The following is a 25695-nucleotide window of genomic DNA, read 5'->3' as shown; positions in this document are numbered from 1 at the left end:
ATGCTGAAGTTGGCGCGCACTGTTTTGCGCCGTAGAAAATATTTTTCTATTTTCTACCACGGGGGCAGTAAGGGCTCACATGCACGAGTACCACGCATGTAGTGTGTGAGCCCTTACTACTAGGTCAATGGGTGGCTCAGGCAGGAAATAGCAGTGTGCTTCTTTTAATTCTAGTGCACGGCCATTGAAAAAAGCCTTTTTTTCCCAGCTGCGATAAAAAAATGTCTTAGCGTGCATGCACTCACACTACCACAGGCCACTTTTTACTGCGGTTTAGTGAAAGGACCCCTTAATGCATCTACATTAGTGCATAGTAACTGATTAGATCAAGAATACCACATGAGGCCTTACTTCCTACAAACCGATTGGTGGTAAATGCTCACACAGTAATGATAACATTAATGCATGGGCAATAATACAAAAATGATTGGCTATTTTATGGCTGTGGTAAAAATGGCCTTACTGCACAGGAAAAACCTGCATAAGGGTGCTAATGCCAGTTTGTACCACAGCTTAGTAAAATGACCCCTTAGGGAATATGATTTAATCTGGATAATTATGAGACTTTTGCATAGGTTTGAATGTACCAAAGTTAGGGGCCCTTTTACTAAGGCACACCTACAAGTGGCCTGTTCTGGTGTAGGCGTGTGTTTTGGATGCACGTAGGTCATTTTTTCAGCGCGCCTGGAAAAAAGGCTTTTTTTTTGTGGCCGAAAATGGACGTGTGGCAAAAGTGGAATTACCGCCTGGGGCACGTGGTAGTTGGACACTAGTTCCAATTTGGCACACGTTGGATGTGCGCAGGTGCCTACGCGCCTTAGTAAAAGGGCCCCCTAATCCATGTGTATTGCAAAGACATGCATTTATAATTTTCTGTGCAGTGTAGCTGCTCGTCAAGTAACTGGACGTTTTGTATCTGAAGCACTAGATGGCAATAGCACACTTTACATGTTTTCTAATCCTGCATAAGGCACTTTGAACAACAATGTATTAAGTTAGACCAATAAAAAAAGATATCATCTTATTTTCTTTTCTGTTTTATTTCTATTTACTACCTTGAAAAGTGGACTAATACAGCTATGACACCACTTTACTCAACAACACCATAGAAACTTCAATGTTTTTAATTTTTTAGATATGTTTACCCCACTCAGGCCAGTCCCACCAGTAGCCTCTTATAAACATAGCTACATTATCTGATTAAGTGGACTCTTATCCTCAAAGGCTCATGTTTCCATAAATCTCCTAGTTTATGAAGAAATTGCAGAAAATTAGAAATATGCTGACACATCAAGCTTTTAATTTATCTACAGACCTCCGGCACAAATAGAGAAGCTAGACAAAGATCTGATAGAGGATATTCAAAAGGTTAGTATGAAAGGGGAGGTGCTACTGTTGGGAGATTTCAACTTGTCTGATGTGGATCGGAACGTTCCATCTGCGGAATTGGAAAGTAATAGGGAGATGCCTGTCAAAGTGCCTTGCTCAGACAAATGGTGACGGAACCCACTAGGGAAGGGTCAATGCTGGATCTAGTGCTCACGAATGGAGGAAGTGTTTCTAATATCCGGTTGGGTGCCCACCTATGTAATAGTGATCATCATACCATATGGTTTGATATAAGGGCGAAAGCGCAGTGTAGAAGCACAAAACTAAAAGTACTGGATTTCAGACGTAATGATTTTGATAAAATGGGGCAATACCTGAAAAAGGAGCTGTTGAAGTGGGAAGGCATAGGAGAAGTGAAGCATCAGTGGTCAAAGCTGAAGGCTGCTATAAATATGGCGACTGATCTTTACGCAAGGAAAGTAAACAAAACCAAGAGAAACAGGAAGCCTATATGGTTTTCCAACCAAGTAGCTGAAAAAATAAGAGCAAAAGAGGCTTTGTTCAAGAAATACAAAAGAACGCAATGAGAGGATCACAGAAAAGATTATCGGATTAAACTCAAAGAAGTGAAGAGGGAAATACAGCTAGCAAAAGTGCGAGCGGAAGAAAAAATGTCTAAAGATGTAAAGAGAGGTGACAAGACCTTTTTCAGATATATTGGAGAAAGGAGAAAAGATAGGAATGGAATTGCGAGACTGAAAGATAATAAGAATGGTTATGTGGAATGTGAGGAAGATAAAGTTAATGTGCTAAACAATTACTTCTCTTCGGTGTTCATGGAGGAAAATCCTGGTGAAGGACCGTGGTTGGCTACTGAAGGAATATTTGGGAATGGAGTGGATACTGCACCATTTACGGAAGAAAGAGTTTATTAACAGCTGTAGAATCTGAAGGTGGACAAAGCTATGGGGCCGGATGGCATACCTCCTAGGATACTGAGGGAGCTCAGGGAGGTCCTGGTGGGACCTCTTAAAGATTCATTTAATAGATCTTTAGAGACGGGAGATGTTCCACGAGATTGGAGACGAGCAGATGTGGTTCCTCTTCACAAAAGTGGAGACAGGGAAGAAGTGGGAAACTATAGACCAGTAAGTCTCACGTCAGTGGTAGGAAAAATAATGGAGTCACTGCTGAAAGAAAGGATAGTTAACTTTCTAGAAGCCAACGGGTTACAGGACCCGAGGCAACATGGCTTTACCAAAGGAAAATCCTGCCAAACAAATCTCATTGACTTCTTTGACTGGGTGACAAAAGAAATGGATGAAGGCCGTGCACTAGATGTAATTAGGGTTACCATTTTTTGTCCTCATTAAAAGAGGACACTTGCCCCCCCCATTTCACACCCTCACCCCGCCCCTTTCATGCCCTCACCCCGCCCCTTTCACGCCATCGTCCCGCCCCTTTCTCGCTATCGCCCCGCCCCCGGTCGCCCCCTCTTCCCCCATCACCTTCCCTCCCCCATCACCTCCCCTCCCCTTACGCTACACTACCTGGTGGTCTAGAGGTACCTCTTTGCTTGGGGTAGGAAAGAAAGAGCCTCCTCTTTCCTGCCCGGAGCGCTGCTGCTTGCTGCCCTGCTGCATCCTGTGTGAGTCCGGCTCTCGGTGTTTCAAAATGGCCACCGAGAGTTGACGCAGCCTCGCGAGACTTCAACTCTCAGTGGCCATTTTGAAATGCCGATAGCCGGACTCACACAAGATGCAGCAGGGCAACTAGCAGCAGCGCTCCGGGCAGGAAAGAGGGGGCTCTTTCTTTCCTGCCCCGAAGAGTGAAGAGGTACCTCTAGACCACCAGGGATAGTAGCGTAAGGGGAGGGGAAGGGAGTCCCGTGCCCGCCTCCACTCCCGCCCCCTCCAGCCAGCCCGTTTGTCCAGAAATCCGAACGGGCAGGCTGACCAAATCCGTCCAGACGCCCGGACATGTCCTCAAAAAGAGGACATGTCCGGGTAAATCCGGACGTATGGTAACCCTAGATGTAATCTACTTGGATTTCAGCAAAGCCTTTGATACAGTCCCCCACATAAGACTTGTGAATAAGCTGAAAGGGCTGAACTTAGGACCGAAAGTGGTGAACTGGATAGAAAACTGGTTGACCGACAGGTGGCAGAGGGTGGTGGTAAATGGAATCTGCTCGGAGGAAAGGATGGTGAGCAGTGGGGTTCCTTGGGGGTCGGTGTTGGTGCCCATTTTGTTTAATATATTTGTGAGAGATATTGCTGAAGGGTTGGAAGGAAAGGTTTGCCTTTTTGTAGATGACACGAAGATAGCCAATAGAGTGGATACCCTGGAAGGAGTAGAAACGATGAGAAGGGATCTCAGAAAATTAGAAGAATGGTCAAGGGTCTGGCAGTTAAAATTTAATGTCTACTCCTCTGGGGTATAAATAATGTCCTGGTTTTCCTATTATTAACTCAATACTACTTCCAAAAACCATATAAATTATTTCAAATTAAAATAAAAAAAACGTATAACTAAACAAAAAAACAAACCAAAAAAATCATGTGAAAAAAGTATAAACACAAAACTTTTTTGTTTTTCTTATGCTATTTGTGCTCAGTATCTGGGTATCCCATACTGCAACAACCGACCATCCAATGATAGGGTATAATCCTTAGTCACATCATTACACTCCCTACCGCCTACCCGTGATATTTCATTAAGATGTTTTTCATTGAATGCACATCCGGCCTGGTTGAAAAGTGAGGTGAAGGAAGCTATTAGGGCTAAAAGAAATGCCTTCAGAAAATGGAAGAAGGAACCGTCTGAAAATAACAAGAAGCAGCATAAGGAGTGTCAAAGCAAATGCAAGGCGCAGATAAAGAAGGCCAAGAGGGATTACGAAAAAAAGATAGCATTAGAGGCAAAAAAACATAGTAAAATTTTTTTTCGGTATATTAAAAGCAGGAAGCCGGCAAAAGAATCGGTTGGGCCGCTGGATGACCGAGGGGTAAAAGGGGCGATCAAGGAAGACAAAGACGTAGCGGAGAGACTGAATGAATTCTTTGCTTCGGTCTTCACCGAGGAAGATTTGAGTGGGATACCGGAAATGGTATTTCAAGCGGACGAGTCGGAGAAACTTACTGACTTCACGGTAAACCTGGAGGACATAATGGGGCAGTTTGGCAAACTGAAGAGTAGCAAATCTCCTGGACCGGATGGTATTCATCCTAGAGTACTGATAGAACTGAAAAATGAGCTTGCGGAACTACTGCTAGTGATATGCAACTTATCCTTAAAATTGAGCTTGGTACCGGAAGATTGGAGGGTGGCCAATGTAACACCCATTTTTAAAAAAGACTCCAGGGGAGATCCGGGAAATTATAGACCGGTGAGTCTGACGTCAGTGCCGGGGAAAATGGTAGAGGCTATTATTAAAAACAAAATTACAGAGCACATCCGAGGACATGGATTACTGAGACCGAGTCAGCACGGCTTTTGTGTGGGGAAATCTTGCCTGACCAATTTATTTTAATTCTTTGAAGGAGTAAACAAACATGTGGACAAAGGGGAGCTGGTTGATATTGTGTATCTGGATTTTCAAAAGGCGTTTGACAAGGCACCTCATGAAAGGCTACAGAGGAAATTGGAGGGTCATGGGATAGGAGGAAATGTCCTATTGTGGATTAAAAACTGGTTGAAGGATAGGAAACAGAGAGTGGGGTTAAATGGGCAGTATTCACAATGGAGAAGGGTAGTTAGTGGGGTTCCTCAGGGGTCTGTGCTAGGACCACTGCTTTTTAATATATTTATAAATGATTTAGAGATGGGAGTAACTAGCGAGGTAATTAAATTTGCTGATGACACAAAGTTATTCAAAGTCGTTAACTCGCGACAGGATTGTGAAAAATTACAAGAGGACCTTACGAGACTGGGAGACTGGGCGGCTAAATGGCAGATGACGTTTAATGTGAGCAAGTGCAAGGTGATGCATGTGGGAAAAAAGAACCCGAATTATAGCTACGTCATGCAAGGTTCCACGTTAGGAGTTACGGACCAAGAAAGGGATCTGGGTGTCGTCATCGATAACACGCTGAAACCTTCTGCTCAGTGTGCTGCTGCGGCTAGGAAAGCGAATAGAATGTTGGGTATTATGAGGAAAGGTATGGAAAACAGGTGTGAGGATGTTATAATGCCGCTGTATCGCTCCATGGTGCGACCGCACCTTGAGTATTGTGTTCAATTCTGGTCGCCGCATCTCAAGAAAGATATACTGTAGTAGAATTGGAAAAGGTGCAGCGAAGGGCGACTAAAATGATAGCGGGGATGGGACAACTTCCCTATGAAGAAAGACTAAGGAGGCTAGGGCTATTCAGCTTGGAGAAGAGACGGCTGAGGGGAGACATGATAGAGGTATATAAAATAATGAGTGGAGTGGAACAGGTGGATGTGAAACGTCTGTTCACGCTTTCCAAAAATACTAGGACTAGGGGACATGCGATTAAACTACAGTGTAGTAAATTTAAAACAAATCGGAGAAAACTTTTCTTCACCCAACATGTAATTAAACTCTGGAATTCATTGCCGGAAAATGTGGTGAAGGCGGTTAGCTTAGCAGAGTTTAAAAAGAGGTTGGACGGTTTCCTAAAGGACAAGTCCATAAACCGCTACTAAACGGACTTGGAAAAATCCAAAATCCCAGGAATAACATGTATAGAATGTTTGTACGTTTGGGAAGCTTGCCAGGTGTCCTTGGCCTGGATTGGCCGCTGTCGTGGACAAGATGCTGGGCTCGATGGACCCTTGGTCTTTTCCCAGTATGGCATTACTTATGTACTTATGTACTTATGTAATGTCTAGCTGGTAAAGATAATATAATTCCAACACCACGATGCGTGGGGTACTTATCAAACTCCCGAATGGATGGTACAACTCCATGCAAGGTCAATCCCAGCTCCTGTGTGCTCGTGCTAAGAAGTTCCTCATAATCTCAGAAGTGTTCATAGTCCTTGCTTTTAAATTCTTATCATGCTGGATGGCGGGGAGGCCGGGGCTGCGGGAAGCTGTCATTTCAATGCAGGGGTGAGGGGGGATCGACGGTGACCTGGGGGGGGGGGTCGTCGTCATCGGAAGGGAAAAAAGAAAGCCAAGTGCTCGTCAGGGACGTCCTTGAAGGACGTCCATATTAGGCACTTTAGAAGGACGTCCCTGACGAGCACTTGGGACACGCAGCTAGTTCTTTTTTTTTTTTTTACATATTAGGTGCTTTCCCACTGGTCTCCAAAGTGATTTAACAGCAGCTCCAGCCTAACGAGAGGTGCAGACCTCACATTAGGTTTTCCACGGTAAGGGGAATCGGTAAACGTTAGTGCATCTCATTATAATAGCCTTGCAACGGTAGTGCAGCTCATTATAATAGCCTTTGAATCATCTGCATTCTGTTTTCGTTAGCTGCTACCGTGATAAGAAAATGGCCTTTAGTGCATGCCAGGGTTTACTACTTGCTTGTTAATGGCTCATTAATTGCTTGTTAAGTTTAGTGCATCTGGCCCCTAGATTGCTAAAGTACATGCATAGATTTCTATAGTCTATGTGCACCATCCCAAACTCTGCCATAAGCACACCTACCTGCAGAGTACACTCCATCATAGCTGAATTATTAGAACACAAGAACATAAGAATAACCATACTGGGTCAGACCAATGGTCCATCTAGCCCAGTATCCTGTTTCCAACAGTGGCCAATTTAGGTCACAAGTACCTGGCAGAAACCCAAACAGTTCCATGCTACCAATCCCAGGGCAAGCAGTGGCTTTCCCTATGTCTGTCTCAATATCATATGAATATGAAAGACTGGCATTATATATGTATGTGCCACCTAAATCTAGGGGGCTCCTTATAGAAATACCCCCATAGATGGTGTTCTACCAGATTCAGATTCAGGTAACTTTGCTGGCATGACAATTTTACATGTCCCCGTATTTTTTCTCTCTATCTACCAGTAATACATTTACTGGCTGATAGGGGGGGGGGGGGGGGGGGGGGGGGGGGGGAGGGGGGAAGAGACAGGAAGGGGATAATTTACACAGTAATAGTAACAACAGTAAAATAAAGTTACATACAAAAAGGTCAATAACAAGAAGAGGAACACAGTGAACTTTACTAAAATAAACCATCTTCAATTGTGCCCATCTGACAAACAGTACATTTAATTGGAGCTGTGTTTGCTGCATTTGTTTACAGTTACAAGTGACATGTATAGGATCCCCATGCATCTCTAATGCATGATGTTTTAATGTCATGGTGAGAGATCCTATACCTCTTAGGACACTCCTGATACCTATAACCCAGTGGATGCCCTGCACCTTTGTAGGAAATTTGCCTCTCCAAGAAAATCGTAGCCAACTGCTGTGTGGTTTCCAGATCCCTTCTGGCAAACCAACCGGAACGTTCTTTCTTCCAGAGAGGATTCTTTCCTCCCTGGAAAAATCCTAAGAACAAAAGCTATCATGCACAGATGGGAAACTCATTTGTTCTCATGTCCATGACCTTAGGATTTTAGAGAAGGAAAGTCAGGAATGGAAAGCTTCTGGCTTGCCTTCTCTTTCATAGCTCCTGAAAAATAGGAAATGAGCCTACAGACCCCTGACCTGGGGCTTCAGCTACTGCTGTACACAAAACAGCCACTGCTGTGTGTAGAATTCCCTGCTTCAGACTGAGGGGCAGGGGAGGGGAGGGGAGGGGAGAGGGATCATCTGATTTTAAAAATTAAGGGGCCCTTTTAGGAAAGTGTGGATTTCCAGTTTCTGCACATTACTTGCAAAAAATAACAAACAGTAACTACAAAACCTCCGCTCTAACTACTGATGGGGTGTCCAGCATCTTCCCAAATAGATAATGCAGAGAAAAGCCATTTGCCACACATTAGCTATGTTGCAGATAAAGTGGATGCACTTAACATCACTTATTGAGGTGGCATTAAGCGATCTGTGTTATCTGTTGTGGTAACAGTTAATGCAAAGTAAGTTACCATGCATTAACTGCAAGGTGTAATCTATGTCCTTTCCCTATCACTTACACAAAGCTCTTAGGGGACAATTTATAACCAGGCGCCTCAATGTAGCCACCCCAAGAGCACTGTTCCCTCTAAGCTGAGCGAGAGTCCTCCAACTGCATTGCTGCCAGTGGGGGGTGGTGCTTCACTATTTTGTTTTCAATCACTAGGGTCAGGCAGGTTCTATGGAGTACTGCAGAGCTTGCGCCCCCTACTGGCAGGACTGTAGGTGTAGGACTTCCGCTCAGCTTAGCGGGAACAGTGCCCAAGAGTAGGCAGTAGGAGCTTATTCTAGAACAGAACCTAGGTGGTTTAGAACTGATGTAAGTGCGGGCATCTAAATGTGGCAGGGATGCACGTGACTTACATTGTTCTGCAATTAACACATGTAAGCAGAAGCCATGCATATGACCTATCCATCTATATGCCTCACTTCAAATACACTCTATGCAGGATAGTCACGTGTTTACAGAATAGTGCTTAGGTGGCATACTACTACTACTACTTAACATTTCTAGAGCGCTACTAGGCATACTGGTATAGATACACTTAAGTGCACATCTACTTATGCAATGGGTGTGTAAGTGTTAGCATCTAGTTTGTAGAACTGCCCTTCACATGTTAAGCCATTGTGGTAACCATTACCATGGCTGTGTACTAGCAGTGTGGATGATTTTACATGTTACATACTTAACACATGTTAGTAAAGGGGTCCCTAAGTTGAAAATACATGGATAGGAGAGTTATACACCACTAAATGTAGAACTTTCTTCTCTGTGCAATCTCAACCATTATACAGGTAGTATCAGGCCAAACAAATGTATATATGGCCTGATATTATCTATATAGATAGTGGCAGAGGCAGACCAGAACGAGGGTGGTGGATAGCAGATAGGCTATTGTGGCAGTTCTATAAAGGGTCTGGAATTCATTGCCAGAGATTGTGGTAAAAGCAGTTAGCTTAGAAGGGTTTAAAAATAGTTTGGATAATTTCTTAAAAGTCCATAAGCCATTATTAAGATGGGAAAATCCACTGCTTATTTCTGGGATAAGTAGCATAAAATCTGTGTTCTGGGATCTTGCCAGGTACTTGTGACTTGGATTGGCCACTGTTGGAAACTTGGTACTGAGCGCGATGGACCTTCAGTCTGTTCCAGTATAGCAACACTTATGTTCTTATGTTAAGAAATAGGAATTTGCATATTTAGAATATTCCTAAAACACATAAAGGACCGGATTCAGTAAATGGCACCCACATTTGGGCACCAGAAAAAAATCAGCATGGAGTTCTATTCTATAAAAGATGCTCCGAGCTGTAGAATAGCACTTAGAGCTCATTCCTGTGCCCAAATTTGGTGCCAGCATTTATGCCAGTTGAAACCTGGTGTAAATGCCAGTGCCCAACTCTTTTTAGAAGCCGTTAGCTTAAATTACTGTGGGAGACTACTGTGAAACAGCATGTAGCGAAACAAGGATCTATGTCGGTGATTATTAGTCTCCACCGTGTATTATGGAAAGTAGCTGAATAAGCTGAAAATAGCTGAAAAAACTGATAAGCTAAGTATTGCTCTTAAATATGTTTGACTTATGCATAACAGAAGCAGTTGATTTGTGTATAACAGAAGGAAATCAAGATTAAGAATAAGAATGGTTGTGAAAATAGTAAAATAATTAAAAAAATATAGAAATTATTAAAAAATGCAAGTTTAAAATACTGATGGGATTGATGAGGATTATGGTACCACCTCTATAAGTATGCTTGGCTCATGAAGAAATGTTTTAGCCAATTAGGAGATGGATGCGTTGATCTGACGGATCCTATTATGACTTTGTGATCACCTGGACCTGGGTAAAATAAAGGTTAAATTATTTGAGAAATTGAACATATGGAGAAGGATTGATTGAAAGCTCCAGTGGCGTACCAAGGGGGGGGGGCGGTGGGGGCAGTCCGCCCCGGGTGCATGCCGCTGGGGGGGGTGCCGCAGCGCGCGCCTGTCTGCTCCCAGTTCGCTACATTCGCTAAATTCTCTCGTTCGCTGCAGCTTCCTCCTTCTGCCCCGGAACAGGGGGCGCATCGGCGATCCGCCCCGGGTGCCGTCGAGGCTAGGAACGCCACTGGAAAGCTCCCTTCACTATTTAAAGTTACATGAGTGCCTAACTACTGTCTGTCATAGTGCCCAACTCTTGGCATTTCAGTGCAGGAATAGCAGTATTCTATAATTCTATGCACAAATTTCTGGCTCCCCCCTACCACGCCCCCTTTTCAGTTGTGCACCAGGGGATTTAGGTGCATGGAGTTACAGAATAATATGCAGGAAGATGCATGTGCAAAATCTAATTACTGCCAATTAACTGCAATAATTGATTGTTAGCTTCAATTTATTGCTAATTAATGGTTTGTTAGCTAATCAAGTTGCGTGTGCATCTTCAATCTGCACACAAATTTTGGCACCCAAATTGGGGCACTATATATAGAATCTGGGGGAATATTTCTCTTGGACAACAATAAAAAATTTTAATCATCATTAATCATGAGATTAAAAATTTTAATTGCACAATTAATTGTGCTTAATCATGCCAATCATTTTGGGCACATGCTTTTCAATTTGACCTAAACATCCTTTTGAACAAATGCTCAGTGTGGCTGATTATCCAGCATATGCTTTTCAATTTTTAAAAAATGTTTAACATTTATCAAGCTCTTCATAGGGCCTCTGGCAGTGATTTCCACATGCTCCTTGCAATTGATGCTGATGCCTTCCCTCTGCTATGTTATGCCAAGGTGAAACAGGATAGGCAGGGAAGAGAACATTTAATCATAGTTAAAATTAAAAAAAAAATTAATCAAATTAATAGTGCACTAAATGCCCACCCCTAATTTCTCTACTTAATACGTTTTGGAGTTTTTTAAAGGGAGGTATTGGAAATCTTAAACACTACATTACATCCCATACTTTGGGCATATTATTTTCCTTCCAAGGCTAAGTCCTCTGGATGTTCAATGTCTCCTAATCATTTCAATCGTATAATTGACCTAAAGGATAGCTCTCTCAATAATTTCATTCAAGGATTAAATCCTTCATATGCAGAGAAAGCTACCTTAGGGGCACTTTTACTAAGCTGTGGTAAAAAGTGGTCTTAGCATACCCTTATGCGGGATTTCCTGTGCACTGAGGCCATTGTTACTGCATCTGCATAAATGACCTTTTTGTATTTTTTTCTATTAATGGCTAGGCACTAATATTCCCTTTAGTATGTGGCCATAAAAACAAAATGTACTGTGTGAGCACTTACCACCACCCATTTGTAGGCGGTAAAGGCTCACACGCTACATAGACTTGGGAGAGCCCTTGCTCATCCTTGGCAATGAGTTATGAGAAACAGATCTAGTTTTTGGGATCTACCAGGTATTTGTGATTCAAACCAGCTACTGTCAATAGACCTTGGCTTTTCTTGAGTTCTTAAATCTGACTGAGAAACATTCATTGCAATATTTGAAGCCACTTATTATTATTTTTACTAATACTAATCATTTCTATAGCACTACTAGACATATGCAGTGCTGCACATATTATTTGCATGTATTTTCTCTGTCCTTAGAGGGCTCACAATCTAAGTTTTTGTACCTGGGGCAATGAAGGGCTAAGTGATTTTCCCCAAGGTCACATGGAGCTATAGTGGAAATCAAACCCAGAATGACAGGATCAAAGCCTGCTGCACTAACCATTAGGTCACTTATCCAGGTAGCAGGTGTTGCTGCCCAGATAAGTGGCATTGACCGGGGTCATCCCTTAATTTTCAGCAGCATTATCTGCATAATGCCACTGATAATCATTGTAGACCAATCCAGTGCTACCCAGATAACACTGAAGCTACCCAATTAGCAGCAATATTCAGTCCACTAAGCAGATAAAGTTAGAACAGCAAAAAGCCTGTCATAATATTACTCAGCTCTCTGGATAGTGGATTGAACATAGTTGCTATCCAAGTAGCGCCAGTGGTCACCACTGAATCTGGATATTTAGTGCTGGCCACTCTCCAGATATCAGTGCGGTGGCAGAATGATCATTGGAACAATAGGACAGTGCCCGAGGGCCCATAGCAGGCCCATTCTTCTCTAGCTTCCATCTAATTTAATCAGTGTTGAAAGGTGGATAGGGAACTATGACCCTTATTGCCTGAGGGCCCAGTTCACTGTCAGTCCACCCCTGCCACTGCACTAAATATTGACCTGATTGCTTATATAAATAGTGTATAGGCTTCAGTGCATGAAGCAAACCACCCATAAATACCAAGTACCAGTATTTTATTTGTGTGTATAAACAGGTTAAATAAAGAGCTGGAATTGGGCTGTGTGCCTTGGTTATGTAAGAATATTACTGATCTTCAGAGAATACTTAAATAATGTATAAAAGTGGAGTAGAGTAAGCTATATGGATTTAGGCTATATAATGTGACATATGTAATTCTTTTCATTCAGTGGAGTCATTCAATGTGATCTCTTAATACAAATTGCCTCTGGATTGTGATTTTTGATTTTTCAGTGTATGTCATGCATTGTATTCAGAATTTTCTCAAGGAATTATTTTTCCTTTCTAGGACTGAGCTGAGGATTCCTTGGAGAATATATTGTTACCATACAGTTTTAGGTTTTCTGGCTGTTGTCCTATATGCTTATAGAAATAAGCATCGCATTGCTGGGAGAAATTCATCTGCAGCTAGCTACAGATAGCTCCCTAGGGTGAGTATTGAAAACTTTTGTGAAAATATTTTTTCATTGCTTAGTGCTTGAGCTACTTTTTATCAGGGCTCATGGTCTGATCACAGAACCAGAGTTTTGTTTCAGTAAATATTCCCGTTTTGTGACAGCTCTGGACATTCTGTTAATGTTCTTACAAGCTTTGTGTTTCTTCAGTGGAAGGCCGACGTCACTCACAAAATAGGAGTGAAATAGATTGGAGATAACAAGATGATGGAAGTGCTGTTGGTTTTATAATCTGGTACTTTTCTGAGTCTCTTTAAGTTGGATCCATTCCAGGCAATGCTTTGGGGGATGTTTTGGCATCAAATCAATCGAGAGTCTAGATTTCAGATAAGAGCATTGAACCTGAGCCATTCTGGTTACAGACTTACTTGCGTAATCCCTTTCCTGAACTGAATAAAACCATGAGCTCTGAACAGTGCAGTAGTCTGTAATTACTTGATGTATAATGTAAATACAGTTGCATTAATAATTTAAACTGCCACTTAAATAATTTTGTAGAGAGGCCTGATGAAAAATCTACTGCTCTCTTTTTCTCTTGTAAATTCCAAGTTTAATTTCTTCATTGTGTGCAGGATCCCCAGCAATTTGCTCTCTTTGTCGACAAAAAGAACATTCTGGAGTTCTTGCTTCTAAGTTGAACCCAGCTCACAAAATGAGACAGTGGAGGCTGAACTAGTCTGCAAGTCACTGGGCAGAAGGAGCCTCATCACCAAATTGGAATAAACTATAAAAGTGCCTTGTATGCAGGAGCCCAGATCTTACATAACATATTAAAATAGTAGATGACGGCAGAAAAAGACCTGCATGGTCCATCCAGTCTGCCCAACAAGATAAACTCATATGTATATACCTTACCTTGATTTGTACCTGCCTTTTTCAGGGCACAGTCCGAACAAGTCTGCCCAGCAGTATTTCCCGCCTCCCAAACACCAACCTCTCTTCCCCCACCTGCTCCACCACCCAATTTCGGCTAAGCTTCTGAGGATCCATTCCTACTGCACAGGATTCCTTTATGCATATCCCACGCATGTTTAAATTCCGTTACCGTTTTCATCTCCACCACCTCCCACAGGAGGGCATTTCAAGCATCCACCACCCTCTCTGTGAAAAAAATACTCTTCTTCCAGAAAGAGTCCCAGGTGTAGGAGTGGCTGTAGTTATCCACTTGGGTGCTACACAAACCAGGGGGCTGCATCTTTTGTGACCTAATTGGCCATTTGCTACAGACTGTAGTCCACCCACAAGCTGGCTAGGCTTGAATCAGCTACAAACCAGGGAGTGGAGAGGCAGATTAAGGAAGCCTGGAAGGAGAAGACTATCTACTGAATCAACTACCAAGAAGCCTGGTGGTTCAAAGGGCAGAAGTAACCAGGGTTCATCTGCTGGGAAGAATAAGGAAGAAATACAGCTCAGAGCTGTAAAAGAGACTGTTACCCAGGTGCATATTACCCACTCCTGAAAGGATTTAGTATTATGACCTTTCTTCAGTCGCTAATTTTAATGAATGCCTCTGTAGGGTCTCTTCCTGAAGCCTTCTGTTTCTAAATAACTCTAAATGTGAGTCTATCCTTTTTCCCTCCTCACAGCACATCACATTCCCAGTCCCTGCCTGAACAGGCAGCCCCTCCCCTTCAAGGATTTGGTTAAGATCCTTGGCATGACATTCGACTCTTCCCTTACATTTAAGCTTCACATAGATTCGGTCATTTGCTCCTCATTCTTCACTCTTCATCGTGCTCGGTTTGTATGCTCACCTCTCTCTGCAGCCCTGTTACATCCTATCCTTCTTGCTCTGATCATCTCACACCTTGACTACTGTAATTCTCTCTTTGCTGGTCTCCTTTATAGCACCAAATGCTTACAGTTAATTCAGTCCACTGCAGTCAAACACCTGTTCGATTGTGTCACCTCTCTCTTGCAGAAAGAACACTGGCTTCCCATTTCAAACCAAATTAAATTTAAAATACTCTTGTTGATCTATAAATCCAGGTTCCCTACTGCCCCACTTCATCTTAACAATCTTTTAATCCCTTACTTCCCCTTCACTGCCTCCGCTCTGCTGATAAATCTCCTCACTCTTCCACTACTACTACTACTACTACTACTACTACTACTATTTAGCATTTCTATAGCGCTACAAGGCGTATGTAGCGCTGCACAAACATAGAAGAAAGACAGTCCCTGCTCACTCCTCACTCCTCCGCCTCAACCGTGATTCTAGCCTCCATAGACCCAGACTATGGGACGACATGCCACACCATATTTGAGATCAAACCACAATTTCAACCTTCAAACAAGCACGTAAGACACTCCTTTCTATTACCTCCTTCCTTCCATCATAGCTCCTTCTTCCTCTTGCATGCTCTCTGTTAGTTTTATACTCCCCTTTAAATATACTCCCTTTAAATATACACCAGACATATTGTTTCCCTTTTCTTAAATAGACTTCTATTGTGAAAACCACTTTAATGCCTATGCAAAGGCCCTTAGCGGTATATCAAGTTTGTTGAAATAAATAAATAAAATCCCTTACCTCTCAGTCAAAGAGTTATATTTTTCCAACTGATTTTCTCACTTGCACTCTAGAGGAGAAGAGCCAGTTCATTCCCCAGGCATATCTCCAACTGAAGGATATACCCCTTTGTAATTAGAGGGACTAAAAGAGTTTTGTTTTTTTATTGTTCAAAGCGCTATTACACTGGATTGGGTGCCCAACATATCTGAAGATAAAACTACAGCCTGTTAGAGGAAGAGAAACAGTGTTGGCGATGAGTGAGGAGATTGGTACCCACCAAGGTGTCATCAGAAAGGAGAATCAAGAAAACAGTGTTAAGGAGTACTTCAAGAGGACCTTTTACAACAGGGTGGTAAAGTTTTAAACTCACAGCATGCCAGCTACAAAAATGGAGAAAAGTGGACTGATGGTTAGAGCAATGAGCCAAGAACTAGCAAAGTCTAGGCTCAAGTCTCACTTCTGCCATTGGCACTCTTTATTTATTTATTTGGATTTTGCTCACACCTTTTTCAGTAGTAGCTCAAGGTGCAGTACATTCAGGTACATTTAGGTATCTCTCTGTCCCTGGAGGGCTCACAATCTAAGTTGGTACCTGAGTTAATGGAGGGTTAAGTGACTTGCCCAAGATTACAAGGGAGCAGCAGTGGGATTCAAACCAGTCACCTCTGGATATCAAGCCCAGGGGTCCTTTTACTAAGCCGTGGTAAAAAGTGGCCTGCGGTAGTATAGGCATGTGTATTGGGCATGCGCCAGGCCAGTTTTTACCACATTTACAAAAAATGTTTTTTTTTGGTAATGTGACAGGAAAAGGGCCTGTGGTAAAAATGAAACCAGCGCGCATCCAAAACTGGCCTGAACCCTTAACGCCACCCATTGATCTAGCAGTAAAGGATCATACGCTACACTAGCAGTGACCGGTTGGCATGTGCCAAGTGCCGATCACCGCTGGAACCAGCGTGCGTAGGCGGAAATAAATAAATAATTCATCTAGGCATTATAGGCGTGCACCAAATCTAAAATTACCGCCAGGAGGGTGTGCTGGCCTGGTGGTAGCCTCATTTTGGCATGCGCTGCATGCATGTAGAGCCTACCTTGGCTTAGTAAAAGGGCCCCCCAGTTCTCTAACCACTAGGCCACTCCTTCACTCTTTATGACTTCAGGCAAATCACTATGTCCCTTGCCCATAAGCTCTTTGGGGTTGGTATATTTTTATTTATTTATTGTATATATTGTATTAATGTTGCTTAATAGACTATTGTACGCCACATTGAGCCTGCCCATGGGTGGGAATAATGTGGGATATAAATGCCATAAATAAATCCAGTGTAATAGCGCTTTGAACAATAAAAAAACAAAACTCTTTTAGTCCCTCTAATTACAGAGGGGTATATCCTTCAGTTGGAGATATGCCTGGGGAACCAACTGACTCTTCTCCTCAAGAGTACAAGTGAGAAAATCAGTTGGAAAAATATAACTCTTTGACTGAGAGGTAAGGGATTTTATTTATTTATTTCAACAAACTTGATATACCGCTAAGGGCCTTTGCATAGGCATTAAAGTGGTTTTCACAATAGAAGTCTATTTAAGAAAAGGGAAGCAATATGTCTGGTGTATATTTAAAGGGAGTATATTTAAAGGGGAGTATAAAACTAACAGAGAGCATGCAAGAGGAAGAAGGAGCTATGATGGAAGGAAGGAGGTAATAGAAAGGAGTGTCTTACGTGCTTGTTTGAAGGTTGAAATTGTGGTTTGATCTCAAATATGATGTGTCACCTTCCCCTCTCTCCCTCTCCCTCATGTTGTTCCTCTTTCCCTCCTCTGACAATAATTACTGTATTTTGTATTAATGTTGCTTAATAGACTATTGTACGCCACATTGAGCCTGCCCATGGGTGGGAATAATGTGGGATATAAATGCCATAAATAAATAAATAAATAAATAGTAATGCGGAATGCACAGTTGACACCCATTGAAGATAGCACCCAGTAAACTTCTGAGTGCTAACTGCAATGCATATTGCACACTCATTTTCTGTCTATTTCCTACCCCACAACAGGATACGCAGATTGCAAATGATTTATGTGTGCTGTCATGCCAGTGTGACAATGGTTTACTGTGGCCAAATTCTAACAGTACACGTTACTTCATGTGCCCACTGCCAAACACACTTTAGTTGAAGGGTCCTCAAGTCCAAGGACTTTGATTACTGTTTCTATTGTTTACTCAAATAAAGAATTCAATGAGACCAAGCAGAACAAAATCAACAATTTGTCAGGTGAATTGCTGGATGTGAAAATAAAGAAAGTCATCACCTTTCAAGTACAGTGTCTAGAAAATATCAGAGACATATATCAAAGCTGTTAAGTAAGTATTTAAGTATTGAACATATAGGAGTCCAAACTAGACCATACTTTAAGTGCCAATGGAGAAATATCTTTCTTATCTATTACTGAGACTTCAAATTGATGAAGTTGCAATACAGATTGCCACCAGAAATGAATATTTAGAAGAAAGTTATCTTTCCAATGGGATAGTATGGATTTTACAGCAACAGCTAATAAAATGTTGAGCAGTTTAGAGTCATTTTTATCCAGAGAGGTGTCCAATGCCAGAGGACCAAAAATAATCATTTTCCAGGAGATTGGTTGTTGAATATGTAGAATTTTGGAAATAATGTTCCATGTCTTTTCCTAAAAGGCATGAGTGAGACTGCATTCAAAAAGAAGATGTTTCAGAGTTCCAAGATATATCTTACATGACTAACAGAGATTTTGAGGTATTAGACCTGCAACTGCTAGTTTTTGTGGAGTCTAGATAGCTTTGTGATGCAAAAAGAAAAGCGGCTGGATCATGTTAGCTGAGGTTACTGGTCATCCAAGAAATTTCCAGAAGTCTTTCCATTGTTCTGATGTTAGTTTGTGTTCCAGATCTAGTTCCCATGAATGCATGAGGCCAGATTTTGAAGGTAATTCTTTTGATCTCAAAAATTTGTATATATTAGAGGCCATAAGTCCAGTACTAAATAGTTTCTTAACAAAGGAAATTATAGTTGGTTGTAGTGAAGAAAGTTTTCATTTCTGGTAAGGCAATACTGCAATTGCAACCATCGAAAAAACTGATTAATGGGTAATAGATATTTACTCTGCAATAAAGAAAAGGAATGCAGTGTTCCATTGGATAATAATTGATCTATATAATATATGCCTTTGTTATACCAAGTTAACCAGAATATATATGATTTGTTGATTTTAATAATGGGATTACCCCAAATTATGGAGTGTTAGTTCTCACTAGGGGTTTCCATATATTTATCTAGTTCAATCAAGCATTTAAGAGATGAAACAATAACAGAATTATCTTGTAAGTGTTTCGGTATACAGGAAGGAATATACTTGTGGATGTAAGTATTGAGACCATAGTTCTTTTTCAATTTTCAACCATATAGGTTCATAACTGGAATGTGTAGCAATCCAATAACATGCTTGCTGTGTTATGAATGCTTTGTAATATGTCCAGAAATCTGGAAAAGCAACACCAGCATGTTCTTTAGGATTTTTTAATGTTTTCAAAACAATTTTTGGGACTTTGGAAGCCCACAAAAATTGTGATAGAAGTTTATCTATTTGTTGATAAACAGTGTGTGTGTGTGTGTGTGTGTGTGGGGGGGGGGGGGGAACTGGAATCATACTTAAAATAAAGTTGATTTTTGGCATTACTACCATTTTTATAGACGCCAATCTTCCCCACCAGGAAAGGTGCAATGGGCTCCATGAAAGAAGTAATTCTTTGATTATTGCAAGAATTTTCTTTGAATTAGATGTCATAGTAGATTCAAGATCTGGTAAGAGATCCAATCCAAGGTAACGAAAGCCACTAGATGACCAAACAAAATTAACTCAGTTTTTTGTTTATTGATCTTGTAGCCTGAAAATAAGAGTACGTTTGTACCAGTTTAAAAAATTTTTCTATAGATTGTATAGGCTTTGTGAAGAATAGTAGAACATCATCTGCATAGGCCGCTGCTTTAATTTCTTCATTTTTAAAGGAGATGCCATGTATAGTAGAATTATGGAAGATGGAAATAAGTAGGGGTTCCAGAGCTAAATTAAATAGAAGAGGTCTGGTGCCTCTCTTCAAACTTATTTGCTTTGAAAGTGTATTATTTGCAATAATGCATGCAGAGGGATTAGTGTATAGTATTTTAATTTTATTGATAAAAGAATCTGGTGGTCCAAATTTATGAAGGACAGAGAATAAGAAGTTCCATTCTACTCTATCGAATGCTTTTTCAGCATCAATAGCCATTGCTATAACAGGTTGATCTAGAGATTTAGCAAGCAAGTAAATCTGGTGAAACAAGCGGGCATTGTCGGTGATTAATCTCCCTGTCATAAACCCAACTTGATTGGGATGAATAACAGAACCAATGATTAAATGCAGATGGTTAGATAGACTTTTTTGCAAATATTTTGTAATCTACATTTAGTAGAGATATTGGCCAATAATTGGAGACCTGTGTAGGATCCTTATTAGGTTTTGGTATGATAGTGATAAGTGCCTCAGAGAATCTATTGGGTGTTTTTAATGAAGAGTTATTTTCTAGTTGTTCAAATAAGTTGAGAAGGTTGGGGTTCAGATCTTTATTAAATACTTCATAAAATTCGCTAGGAAGACCATCTGGTCCAGGTGCTTTCCTAGACTTTAATTGGTTAATAGAGATTAAGATTTCTTGATCAGTTGTAAGGAAATGAAGTGAGTCTCTTTCTTTTGTGGACCAGTAAGGGAAAGAGATATTATTTAGAAAATTTTGTAGTTGAGATTGGGAATATGAGGTTTCTGATTGATAGAGTTCTGTATAAAATTTATGAAAAGCTTCAAGTATATCTTTTGTTTTAGTATAAGAAATAGCTGAATTTTTTTGTTTTATTATAGGTATCTGTGTTTAATTCTTTTCCTTTTCAGATAGTTAGCAAGCATATGACTGCATTTATTCTGTTCAGCATACTGGGATTGATTGCGAATAAAGATCTCATGACCAGCTTTTATACTCCATAATCTATTATATTTGTATTTGGTTTGATATATGGAATTGAGAATGTTTGGATTAGGAGATACAATATATTGTTGTTCTAGTAATTTTAATTCATTCTCCAATTCTGTAAGGTGTTTATATCTGTCTTTATTTTGGTGTGCAGAGATAGCAATGAATTCTCCTCTTATAGTGGCCTTGAAAGCTTCCCAAATTGTGATTTGGTTTATGTTAGGATCTTGATTATAGGCAAAAAAAAAAATATCAACAATTGCATTTTTAATTCTGTTTTTGTAGTTATCATCCATTAATAATAGACTGTTAAGTCTCCAGAAGGGTTTTTTTTTAAAATGAGGTAGATGTATTAAGTTGAAGAGTAATAGAGATTGCTGCATGATCTGAGATAGTAATTGGAGATATGTCTTAAGAAATGGTTGGTTCCAGTAAATTATTAGAAATTAAAAAATAATCAATTCTTGTAAAACTATGGTGAGATTTTGTATTTGTTTTCCACCAAGTTACTTGCTATTGACACTTTAGTAAACACTTGAATCCCTTTTCCCATGTTTTCATCTCATATGAAGTTTCAAAATCCGCCTCCCACATAGCTGTATATTTTACAAATGGGGTCCTTTGTAATATTAGCACTAAATAAATGTGGGATATACCCAGTGCGTTTTTTCTAACGAAAAAGGTGCCGGTACTCAAATGCCAAGCTATCCTTCAGGGGTGGGGTGATCACTGAGGGACCCATCCCACAATAGCCAGGCCCCCTGCAACCAGTCACAGAATCTATGACAAGGCAGAATTGGCATGTAGAGCCTGAGCTCTTTCATTAAGACTTGGGGACCATGGGTCAATTTTAGCAGACAATGGAAAAGGTGCCGGTACTCAGTACCTCCAAGTACCCCCTCAAAAAAAGCCCTGGATATACCCCTCTCCCAATTCCTCCCTCATTGCATGTTCCAACTGCATTTCTTTTAGTCTACATTCTCCATTGGCCCTCCACTGTATGTAATCCCTGATCTGCCATCCTTCCAAGTAAGGCCATATTCATCCTTCAGTTCTTCAAAGGATAGAAACTCTCCATCTTCCCAAATCTGTCCAAGGGTATGTAAACCCTAACCTGCCCAACATCTATATGCCAGCTTCACTTTCCAGGGGGGGAGCCAGATGCATATCAAATTCCACCTGCAAGTAGTGTTGTCTTTCAATTAAAAATCTTTTTCTCAGAGAGCAAGATGTGGCTAAGGACTGCTTCATATATTCAGGACCTTCTTAAATTACATCTGAAGCTCCTGCTCAGGGAGTCAGGGTGTTGCCCACAATGTTGTCTCCCCATTTCTTTGATGACTCACTCAGTCATTTTACCAATATTCTCAACTGAGCTGCTGTGTAATATATGGTAAAATTGGGGATATATCTTTCTTGAGTTTTGGTTAGAGGAGTGTGGTAGCCGTGTTAGTCCACTCTTAAGGTTATCAATAGAAATCAAACAAAATAAAACATGGAAAAGAAAATAAGATGATACCTTTTTTATTGGACATAACTTAATACATTTCTTGATTACCTTTTGAAGGTTGCCCTTCTTCGTCCGATCTGACGAAGAAGGGCAACCTTCGAAAGCTAATCAAGAAATGTATTAAGTTATGTCCAATAAAAAAGGTATCATCTTATTTTCTTTTCCATGTTTTATTTTGTGGCCCATAAATAGGTAAAGCAGCTTTGGCAGCCCTATCATCTTCACTGCCTGCATCTTTCCAAACCAGGATACATTAAGTCCTTCCGAGCAGTCTAGCTCTTCCACGAGTTCTTGTATCTGGAGGGGGAAATTTATCTCATATAGATCTTCCAGGTTTCTAGCAATAACAACTCCTAAATATCTGATATATTGTTGGGCTCAACGAATGTGAGTCTCAGCCTCAACTGACAAATCTCCATCACATATGCAGCTCGTATAGACCAATTTCACTATTAGGCACTGATTATAAAATATTCACCAAAATATTGGCAAACAGGCATCAACATAGTGAATGAAATTTTAATAAATGTAATAAAGGTAGGAAATAATTTAATAAAGATTGATGATGTGAATTGTATAATAGTTGTTTGAGAATTAGAGTACTCAATAGGCCGAGAGAGCCTATCCGCATCTGCCTGTGCCAGCCTCTGGGCTATAGAACGCCTTGTAAAATTAGATAAATACCTCCTGTGTCTTCCTGCTATTAGAGTTTATGGCACCAGTATCATCAGTGATAGAAAAAATATAATTGTGGCAGATCCAAGATGGCCGACAGTGTATGACACAGTACTGGCTGCTCCAAACTTTCTCCCATTTTTGCTTTGTTTCCTGGTTTGAAATGCTTAAGAAGAGAGAGAAAGTAAGGGTCTCCTTACTTGGTACCCCATCCTCTATCCAGGCTTTGATGTTACGATATGCGGTTTCCTCGGAGAGAGCTGGAGGCATCCTTGTTCCCCTGCCAATGGAGAGAGAGAGGGCAATGCTGAAGGAGAACATATCACTCAGCTTGCCCCCCTCAACTGTTGGTGTGCAGCTCCTTGACCCTGGAAGGAAAACCTGACGCTCTGGGATCGACTGTGGCTTCAGATGTGGGGAGATGTTCGGAAGTGACCGGTCTCCTGATGAGTCCTGGAGCTGCCCATCCCTGTGGGGAAAAATACAGTATGGGAGTGGAGCCTGCAAACTTGCTCCAGTCGGGGACCACTGTTGTTCAAGGGGCTGCTGATTGTAATTCCAAGCTGGAGTTCGGGCCAACTTTGACTGTGGAGGCTGCATCTGAGATCACGCTAACTTCTATATGGGATGTAATAACCACTCTAAAAATGACTGTGAATAATAGAATTGAGCAAGTAGCATAACATCTGGAGTTTTTAACTGTGAAACAATTGTGACTTATACTCAAGGAAAGATTAAAAGTTTGGAAGATTAAATTAAAGATCTGAAAAAAGGACAATTGAGACTGATTAAGAGTTCCTTGGATTACCATCATAAATTGGAACAGATTGAAAATTCTTTGCGTGCCTGTAACCTTAGGTTTTTGAATTTCCCTAAGGTTCAATTATTGTCAGCCAGAGAGATGCTTAAGAACTACATGCAAGAGATATTGCAATTGCCCAGTGATTCCCTTCCTCCAATTAACAAGATCTATTATCTTCCCTTCAAAAAAAAAAGGCAAACTGTAGAACCCACTGGAGTAGTTCCAAGTGTAGAAATGGAAGTTATTTCACCAGATGGTTTGAATTTTACTGAAATATTAGAGACCTCTCAGGAACTTGTAGAAACTCGTGCTACTCTCCTTGTATCCTTTGTGTTTGAATCAGACAAAAATGTAATCTTCTGTTTGTTTTCAAAAATAGGTCAATTATGTATAAGGGTCAAACATTGTGGTGTTTTCCTGATGTAGGTAAAGGGACTCAACAAAGGCATAAGGCCTTTTTGGTTCTTTGCCCCCATGTTCAACAAAATGGTGGAGAAATTTCTTGTGATTTCCAGTTAAGTGTTTGATAAAGTTTCAGAATGTGATATATATATATATATATATATATCCCATTGCATTTCATTTTCTGCAATTTCTTGATAATAAGACTCCTTTGCAGATGGTTACCACAATACCTGTTAAGCAGTGAAATATTCAGGTGGAAATTTTGTCAAATACGTTTAGGCCTTTTCTTTGATAGTTTCCTTTTTTCATATATCTCTGTTATTTTCTAATGGATCTCATCTTTGGGGACTAAAAGAGAAATTGTGTTTCCATTGTATTTGTTATTGGTTTCTCATTGAAGAATATTTTTTTCTATTCCTATTGTTTATCTTCCTTGTATATTAAATTATGCTTAATAAAAAGAAAGATATAATTGTGTCATGATTGCTTTTTAAGCTTATGGGCTAGCAAGCGGCTGGCACGATTCCCAAACTCGAAGTATACTTCCTGCATATTTCCAGAAACCTTAATTAGTTGCAGCTCATGAAGTTCAAATTGCAAGTGACTCAAATACTCATCGAGGGAACCAGATCTTGTCTGCTTCATGCGAGGATTCTAGGTCGTCAACTTGCTAGCGAAGCTGTATTTCTTGTGTTAATGGTTCTTACATAAGTGAGCTTGCAGGCCTATAATTTTGCCTTGCATAATTGCTTTGAGTCCTTCCCACAGAATTACTGGGTCTGTATCTACAGTATCACTAAGTTTAATATATTCCACTAGTTCTTTTTCCAATTGTGCTATATTTTTTGGATCTGTTAAAATAGCATCATTGAGATGCCAATATCTCTGCCCCATGTAGTCAGGTTGAATGGGCACTAGAAGCACATGGTCTTACCATATATGCATCTGGATAGTGATAGCTTGCACAGAGTGAGAGTTAGAGAGATTCCCCAGTCATAAATCTATGTGTGAGTAAGTATTATGAACTCAGGAATTGTCTCCATAAATTTGCTAAACCCCAACAATTAAAAAAACCCTTGCAGTTTGCCCCTATTTTGCTGATCATATAGCACACTAGGGGCCATGTTGTCCAAATGGGGATTAAATGTAAGATTGAAATCTCCACCTACCAAGAGTTGCAATAATAACACCATACAGAGCCCATCCAGGAAACTACCCTGCTCCTCATTGGGTGCATAGATATTAAGTAGGTTGTAGAGCTTCTGACCCAGTAGCATTTTGATCAAGAGGTATCTACCTCTTGGGTCTCTTTTGAATTTGCCAGGGTTGGGAGGTAGAAAATATTATAATCACCCCTTAGTCTTCCTTTTGAAATTGATTAGATGCAAACTATATTGTGGGGTATTTTTTATGATTAAGGAGTCCACGTGAGTAGGTAGTAAGTGTGTCTCCTGGATGAACCCAATATCGGCCCCCCAAACACACCACCTCCTTAAAACGTAGCTGGAACTTAGTGAGAGAGTTAAGATCCTGCACATTTAATGATATAAGAATTATTTCACCTAGAATGGCATTGCATAACCAAAAAAGCTAGCAGTGTTA

Source organism: Microcaecilia unicolor, chromosome 5, assembly GCF_901765095.1.
Source record: "Microcaecilia unicolor chromosome 5, aMicUni1.1, whole genome shotgun sequence".
Taxonomy (NCBI): Eukaryota; Metazoa; Chordata; class Amphibia; order Gymnophiona; family Siphonopidae; genus Microcaecilia; species Microcaecilia unicolor.
The sequence above is the reverse complement of the archived record's forward strand: the minus strand, read 5'-3'. Positions refer to the sequence as shown.